The sequence below is a fragment of the Carassius gibelio genome, chromosome A1, assembly GCF_023724105.1.
Source record: "Carassius gibelio isolate Cgi1373 ecotype wild population from Czech Republic chromosome A1, carGib1.2-hapl.c, whole genome shotgun sequence".
NCBI lineage: Eukaryota > Metazoa > Chordata > Actinopteri > Cypriniformes > Cyprinidae > Carassius > Carassius gibelio.
The window spans coordinates 9,463,825-9,473,616 of NC_068371.1; positions in this window are offsets into that span (position 1 = coordinate 9,463,825).

Genomic DNA, 9,792 nt, shown 5'->3' on the forward strand with positions numbered 1-9,792 from the left:
CAGTAAAGACTGCTGACTTCAATATGTGACCATCTCTCTCACGCGCACACACACACACACACTGCATTTGAACATAAATACAGTAACTGATTCAGAAGCGCCAGACAGACATAACAAAGTCAGAATGACCTCCTCTCCAAGGTTCACGAAATGGTTGTCCATAAAATGTGTTGCTGTTCTGTTGTAAGTAATCTTAAAGATTCTTAAATGCATCTACATTCGGAAGGCCAAATAAAGTGCTTTTGCCTTCGCCTAGAAGTGATACACACAGCATCTCCCTGACATGGCTGCTTCAGCACTAACTGCGTTTACTGAAACCATGACTTCTTTCTTTGTGTGAACATTTGGGCAGTATTACGCAAATATTTCCACATTGTTACAGTTAGAGTGTATGCTAACGTAAGAATAAATAGCTCGAGGAGGATCTTGATCAAATGAGGAGTTTAATCACATTAGGTTAGGTTTCAATATTACTTCACAATACAGCATTAGGTTATCACACAATAATCACGGATGAGGAAGAACTGAACAGACAGGGTATTTAAGCACACAGAAGGTAATGAGGGAACTGGAGACAGGTGGGGAATAATCAATTAACAAAACAAGAACAGGAAGAAGACCAAATAAGGAAACAGAAAGTTCATTAATGTAACACACATAGTGATGTAGGCATGTGGGGGCATTTTGAATGAGACATTTTAGGGGGTGTGACAGAGTCTTCTTAACTATGATAAAGAATATCTCTTTGGATTTGAGACTTTAATCTTTGCAACATTTCAGATCTCCATTATGCACCAAGAGCTTGTAACACTCCAAAGAGAAAGAAAAAATTTAAATCATATCATATGACCCCTTTAAATGCTATAATGGAATTATTTGTAGTTGCTATATTTATATTTTATTTATTTATTTATTTGTTTGTTTAAATGTATCATTCTTTATTACCTTGGGATCAGCTTAACAAATCAAAGTATTAAATGGGAGCTTATTTAGCCAAAGCACTTGATTCTGAAAACATAAAAACCATATATAGCGGCACAATGAAAAAAAAAAACAGCTCCTATAGCAGCAAAAACTGGAAAATGCAAGAAAAATGGTGTAGTGTGGCAGATTTAAACGAAGTGTGATACAGACATTTGCAGTTCTGATCAGGAAGAGTTTGTACATCTTAATCAAGTGTAATGAGTTTTTGTACATGAATTCATATGTTTGGTCACTATGGCACATTTACTGTACATGTGATGATAATCTAACAAAAACTGACTGTAAAAAAATATAAATCAAACCAAAAACAAAACATTGTAATTTGAATATTTACTGGTACAACTGCTGTTGACCAAATGTGGGCTGTGTGTTGTCTGTACAAGTTCTGAAATGATTGTCGTCTTGCATGACTTCTTCAAACAAAATAACTGCAAGCTATTGTAATAAAAAGAAACAACTATGGCGCTTTGTCAAATAACTCTGTAAGACTGGTTCCACTAGAAACCTGTGATTTCCCAGAAATCATATGATGGTATTTGCATCAAGGAAACCAATCAGCACCTAAACTTTTATTCAACAACTCAGTGATGACTATTTTGGATTCCTGTACTTAAAACGTGCTAATTTAACTAGGCAGGTTTTCAAACAACAGCAATTAAATTTAACTAGACCTGAGTAGTTTCTTTTTGCGGTCTCCAAAGAATCGAATGTGCAACATACACTCGGATTAAACTGAAAGACTATCTGGTACATTGTTAGCATTTACATTTGACAAGTTGGATTGCTTTAGGCTGTGTGTATCTGTTGCATTGATAGCATCTTGTCAATGGCTGGAAAGGCTGGCTTTCTTCCAGAGCTCAGAATGTTGCATCACATCATTTGCATAAACATCACACAATATTTGTCTATATAAATAAACTTCTGTATGTTTACAGACAATGTGATTAACTTAACTTAAAAAAAAAACATTTCAAATCAGTCCAACCCTTAGCATTTTAAACCCATCAAAAGGGTTCAGACATATCTTGGGCCTGCAGCTTTCACATTTAAATTGCCAATGCGAAACTTCAGTATATCCTGATGATTGTGCTTGGTTTTCATGCACCTTTCTCAGACACATGCAAATGGTTTCTAGGATTAAAAGTCTGTTTTTCCTAAATGACAAAGTCTCAATTTATTTCTCTAATTTTAGCTCCGTTCTGATTGCTAATGTTCTGTAGAACTCTGAAAATATAACCAAATAAATGACTAACAACACAAAAGGATTTTTTTATGTAGGAGATGAACACTGAGAATGTCTCTTTGTTTGATTTGATCCAGATGAGTCATGATGAGAACAAATATCCATTCTTTAAAACCCAATAAGATGCCCTATTTTGATAAGGTTACCTGATGCCCTCTGGCGGATAATGGATGTACGCAATATACTTGAAGGGTTTTTTTTTTCGTTCATGAGAGATAATCTTTATTGAAACCTGGACGCATTGAGTAAACATTTCTCACTATTTAAGTAAAAAAAAAAAAAAACGGCAGATAAAAACACCACAATAATCTACACAACTCCAGCAGTGTGTTTCTAATAAACATATGAATCAAGACGTTTGTTAAAACTGTTATCCAAATGGATGTATTTTATCCAAATTATTGTATTTTTTACGCAATTAAAATACATGCATTTTAAACCTAAAATATTGTTTTTGAGTTTGTCCTATTTCCAAATGTTCTCTATAAGTTATTATTGCTCTTATGATTCCATGCCTTAGCATCTTTGTCAATCTGATCGGTCCATCTGAAATAATCTTTATACACACACACACACATATATATATATATATATATATATATATATAGTCTCTATCCCATTCTCACTCTCTCTCTCTCCTTAGCATGTCAGTTTTGCAGTCATGGAGTCTATACTGTATGTGGATAATGATCTTAGCCATTCTCCACAGAGAGAGATTGTCCAGGTGATGTGTGTAAAGAGATGGCAGCATTAGAAATGTGGTCTTTACGCTGTCAGAAAAACATTCTTCTCCCTACCCACATCTATTAAAAACAACTGACACTTTGCTAAGATATGCATCTATGGAGAAATATGGAAAATATGGTTGACAGTCCCACTGACTGTGTGAGTGTAACCTTATGACTCAACGTGGTATCCACATCTGCATTAAGTGATTATCATTATGTGGACTCAAGACATGTGACTTACAGTAGACTCCAATAACAGTTTTGAAGGCCTGCAAGTATATGCAATATCTTGGTAAATATTAGAATACCTGCAACTCAGACTTGAGGTGAATCATAACTTAACAGACTAAACACAAAAACTGTGCAGCGAAAATAATCAGCAGCAACTTGGCTCTGATTAAGAAAGGTAGTGTTGACTGAAATTCATTTGAATTTTTTACAGATAGAATACTGTAAAAATGCTACAATAAGAACCTGCAAATTTTACTGTAAAATACGTTTTTTTTTTAAGTAAAAACAATGAATTACCATATTATTTCTGTTGAAAATAGTTACATTTTATGTTATTTAGTTAGTTTTATTTAATTTATCTATTTATAGTCCCTGAAATACAGGTTATGAAATATCTAAGCAACAATATGACATTTGTAAAACCTGAAACACAGTCACAGTTTCACAATTTCTGGCAACCACAGCTACTGATTCAAAGACAGACCAGAACTGTCTTGATGTCCAGATCCAAACCAAAACCCAGACAGTTTAACTTAAATGTGGAATTCATTTTGTGGAATGGAGAAGTCAAAATAATCAGAAAGTGGAACTGAAAAGAATAAAATGTCTCATTCTGCCATCATATTTTGGCATACAGGCCTTCATCAGGGCTAAAAGATTGCAATTGCAAAAATACTTAGCAAACTCATCCTGTTAAGGAACTGAAATATAGAAAATACTACATTTAAACCAGCATTTAAAAAGTATAATAAAGTCATCACATTATTTTCAATGTTTCCAATCAATTCATTCAATTCAGTTAATTTGTGACAAAACTGCTGTTTTCTTTTTTGTAGAAATAAAATGAAAAAGGGAAGTTGGAAAATTCCCTTTTCTGCTATCAGTACATAACTTAATTACTAGTGTCGCGTAGTTATGTTATGAAGTCTGAATTTTATTCTATACCTCTGGTGTATTTTGGTATGTTCAATGCAATTTGTATTCCATGTCAGAAGTGGATGTGTAACACAATAAATGTGGACTTTGTTGCAGATATCTGAGCTAGAGAAGGCCCAGGACTTTGGGGAAAAAAACCATCCCACTCAGAAGTTTCAGTGATATACTGTATAAAGTTAGGTCCAACCATCTAAGAACATATTGAAAACCTGGAATGTTTTTGTCATTTAAACTTGAAAGTAAACTTTTTTTTTTTTTTTGAATATCCTGAAGCACAAAATGCTCACTGGGTCATTCTCATTCTTCACCTTATGATTTATAATAGTCATTTACAAATAGTTGCTTCAGACTGTATGAACATCATCGCTATATGCCATGTCACACTGGGTTGTTATTAGACTATATTACAGTCGAGACTAATTGAAATTTTGATTTGTTGATCGTTTAAATGAGTCAATTACTTCAGTGTAATACTTGTCAAAATTAATTGTGAGTGTGGCATGCCATCTTATACTAATTTCCTTTATTGTTTTCTAACAGTGCATGGTTGATGGATGGTATTTGTTGTATACCCTGATGAAGACTTCTAAGCCAAAACAGGTTGTTTTGACATACAGTTAAGTTCCCTTCACCAAAAGTGCTGCTGGATTCCCCTTCATTCAAACTGGAGTCTATGTCAACTTAAGGTGCTGCGATAAATCATTTGTAAAGTAAAAAATGTATTAAATCATAAAATAAAACAACCTCAGTAAAATACAGTAATAAGTTATAACACATGCACACACACATAGACAAAAGTCAAGCACGAAGTGTTCTTGTCATGTACATTTCAACAGATGTATTTGTGTGGTGATACAAATGAATTTAAATAGTGGAATAATAGCCTGTGTTTCTGAATGTGAGTGGTTCCTGGCTGTTGTCGGATCTGTGGTGTATCCAGGACACCATGTGTGTGTTGCGTCAGAGTATGTGTTGGGCCCACGCTTGCTCCAGATATTGGCTCGGAGTACAACTGTCAGTGCAGAAACTGTGGAGCAAAGCACATGCTCACTACAGTGAGCCATTCAGCTTGATGAAGCTAACCATGCAACCCTAACATAAGCCATCACACAAACCCCCATTAGATCTGAACGTTTCTTAATAAATCATTATCAGAGAGGACAGTGCGTCTCCTACCTCAGCTTAATGACCAGCTGACTTTTACAAATGTCCTTCTGCACATCCTCTCTCCTAATGGCTAAAGTGCAGTGACACTGGGGTTGCAGGACCGAAATCATTCAAGTTAGTGTCACACACTTCAGTGATTTACACCCATAGAGGGAGTCTGTTTAAGCTTTAACAAACTGATATTTTTGTTGCATGTCATGAGCTAAAATATGTACTTTCTTCCATTGACCTTGATTATAGTTATCAGTTATTTACAGACTATTAGTTGAAAAGGAAGTCTCTCTCTGCAACTAGGAGAAAGAAAGTAAATTTCTGCAATATGCTATAATACCATATAATTTTGTTTACAATTTTGTGTATTTTTCTAGCACAAACAGAATTGAAAGAATACACAATTGTTTCCAGACAGTTTTCCCAAACTCTCCCTTCTGTCAGTCAGGTATAGGCTCGAACAAATAGAGTACTGCTGAAAGCACCACACACACAAAAAGAAAGAAAGAAAGAAAGAGTTTTAGATTAAAGTTAAAGTTTTAAATAACTTCCACCTGACACAGGTGAAATGTATCATTATTTTTTATAAAATAGTAATAATATTTATTATTATCATCATCACCTAAATGCATGGCAAGCAGAATAAAAACTACATAAATTACATTCAAGTATATATATATTTTTTTGGACAAATTGTGGACATGTCATAATTTAATAAAATTGTTTAAAAATGTACTTTACTTCTGTGATGACATCTGAATTTTCAGCAGCCATTACTCCTTCTTCTTTGTCACGTGATCATTCAAAAACATTCCGATATGCTGATTTAGAGCTAAGGAATCATTTCATTGTCAATGTCGAAAGAAATAATAATATTATGCTTAATATTAACTTTTATTTCCAGGATTCTTTCATGAATAGAATTTTGAAAACAAAGAATAAATATATATTTTGTAACAAAGTAAAATTATGTGCTGTCACTTTTCTTTGTTGATCAATTGGATGCATCCTTGCCGAATAAATAAATAAATAAAATAAAAAAAAATTAAACAGAGGTGTACAGTTCATGCATTTATAGGTTTTCTTCATTTAACTCACTTTTTCAGCGCACATTACTGCATGGCATAACTATCTCTAGGCTAAACAATGTTTAACTGCTGATTATGGTTTTGATTAAACACGGGAAAATGCAAAACAAAGAATCCAAACTTGTCCTGATATTCTTAACAAATGTAAAAATTGCACGTGAATTATTACAATTAGAAAACTTTGCATGCGTCATTTTGCCTCGCTTTACATGACTTACTAACTCCATACAGGTGAGTCTAAGTCAGTTCCTGCAGTTTCTTTCCCCAGTCACCAGAGGTCTCACCCTACTACTGTATATACTTCAATATAATTGAATGGACCTGTGCTTTTGTTTACTGCTTGCTAGTATGTTTAAAGATGCCTGAATCGACAGTCATCGGCAAGTCTTGCTACTGTTGATATGCAGGTTTAAGTCTCTTCAATACACCAATACATCATTTTAATTTGCTGGTTAAAGTATTGGCAGTGGAAGTGGGCCTCTAGGAACAGGACTGGACAAACCTGTCCTAATTCATGAGTATTTATTGAAAACATCAATATTTAAGAACAAAAATAATAATGTAAAATGCCATGCTGGATAGTTTTTCTGTGGTGGAAACATCAGCATATCATTGTCCAGCATCTTCCAATATTGTACACCTTGCTCATTAGTATTTAGAAGAAATGTTTAATTCTCTCCCCATTCATCTCATTAATTTTATCATCTGACTGAAATTACCATCATCAAAAAGGAAATTATCCTGCCAGTATGTTGACCAGATGTTTTTGCCAGAACACTAGGCCTAATGAAGTAGTTGTTTTGTATATGGGACAAATTTTATAGACAAATCCAGAAGCGTGACATGGGTCTCAAATATGTCAGTGACCTGGAAAAACACAGGACATCTGATCCGGCTATACATATGCATTCTGTTTGAATCTGGAAATTTTTCCATTCATTTCAGCTTTATAGTCAAAACAGCAAAGTTAATTATTTTGAATAAAAAATGTGGATTCAGATTCATGTAATGACCGTTTGTTGGATACTGAATACATACAGTGGAAGTTCTGAAAACCTTTATAGTGTATATGTCAACCTGCCAGCACAGGAGCTGCTCACACAGCTCTACTCAGCTTTCATTGAGTCTGTGCACTTCAATAACTGTCTGGTTTGGCTCAGATAACAGATATCAGAAGACTACGGAGGATGGTTTGGACCGCTGAAAGGATTATTGGTGTTCCCCTGCCCACCCTTCAAGATCTGTATATACCTAGAGTGAGGAAAAAGGCTCAGAAAATCACTGTGGAACCCTCACATCCAAGCCATCTCCTTTTGTAACTTTTGCTGTCTTGCTGACGCTACAGAGCAACGAACACCAGGGCAGCCAGGCACAAAAAAGTTTCTTCCCTCAAGCAATATACCTCATGAACAATTAAATGCTCTCCCCATTGTGCAATAAATATATGTGCAATACCACTTATATTCATTTTGATACCACTCACTAAGTCCATCCCTACATCTTATTCCATATACATACAATTTTTGTTTATTTATACATATACACATGTATTTTATTCACATTTCTTTATTACCTGTGTGTTGTCATTTTTGTCTCTGTGTACTGGAAGCATCTGTCACCAAAACAAATAGCTTGTATATGAAAACGTTCTTGGCAATAAAGCTCTTTCTGCCTTCTGCCTTTAATCTTTAATGTACAGTATGTGTTTGTGATAGCTTTTGTTATTGAATTAGTATCAGCGTTGGCTAAAATGACCTCTCACTGCCTCCACATTGCATTGTGATAGTACTGCATCCATTATTTAATATTATTTTACACTATAAACTGTATCATTATGCACTGAGAATATAAAACAGGACTTTATGTAATAAACTGCGATGTTTACTACTGTACAGTATGTGTGAAAGCATGCATGTTATACGTTTGGTTATACGTTGTGCATTCAGTTTTTGTTGTTGTTGTGTATTAAGATTGATGCATTAGGGATTATGACTAATTCATATTAATTACAAATGCAAATTCTCATAATTGCATAATTAACATTATAATAAACATTGTCTTGGTGTTTCATTCTTAATCACTATACTTTAGAAGTTTGTGGGATAGTGTGTTAAAAAGTATTTGGTCTGTCACAGCCATATATAAGTATATGGTCCGTCAAAGCTAAAATGCATGCAAATGCTATTGTAAGAGTGAGACTGCTGTTCTATTGAGTGAATTTATGTTTGCGTGCGCGCACATTCGTCTGTGTGTTAAGGGGAGTGTGAGTGCATTTTATGTAATGTAACATGGTATGTTTGGTAACAAAAGTGGTGACACTGAAAATTGGGTTACCATGGAGACAGAATTTTCCCACTTTTTTGTGCTCATGACAGACTCATACAAACCTCTCTTCCATTTCTTTTTTACTCCTTTTTTTCCTAAATTCCTTCTTTATTTATTCATGAAGTTGTGCATATTTTGATGATGATGTTGCTGCTTTACTGTATTTTGCACTTGGTTTATTTTGTCTGTGTCAGAATGACAATTTATTGATATTTGTTAATGGATGTAAGATGTGGGAAATGAAATGTTTATTGTAAATCTGAACAGCCCAAGGAAATGGGATCTCACATGAACTTGTGTCTGTTGCCAATGCATGTCAATTGTTTATAGCTCTCTCTTTAAAAGATCATGTCTAAAATGCATTATCTGCATTATCTCAATCGTAAATTGCTTTATTAAGAGCTTTCTGGATAATTACCTGCCAAATACTTTCAAGTCAATTCTGGGCTTTCATTTAATAAGTAAACAACTCCTAATTTGACCCAGTTTAACTCCACATTAGAGCTTGTGTCTTTGAGTGAATAAAAAATAAAAGATTTGTTAATAATTGTTACAGATATTCTGGGGCTTCAGTACTGCTCCAGTGTCCACACATAAATATAAACCTGTGTTTTTAATTTGACAATGAATTAATGAATAGAATAGTTAGCTAGTAGAAATCCATTCCAGAAAACATGCTTTTTTTAGATGCTTTTATCCAAAGTAAATTACTTTCGAATTGAGATTTCCAATTTATCAGAAGGCATAACTTTGGCATAGCACAATTCTGTAGGCTACTGTTTGAGCCTCTGGAAGTTTAATTTTCTGATTTTAGATTCTGCTGTAAATGTTCTGAAAAAATGTAATTGTTGTGATGTGTCTTTTATATAAGATCATTTATGATCTGAAAAAGAAAAGGAAAATCTTTCCTGCCAAAGCAAATCAGAGTTCCCTTTGAGCCATGAATTTGCATTATTTGCTCAAGCAAGCAGATAATTGGCATAGGTTTCTGAACTTAGATACACAGACATGGATCACAATGGACCTGCTGTTACAAATGGTAAAGTTTATATTCTTGAAATTTGTTCACTGAACTGTAAAATGTCCTTTTCCAGCCTAT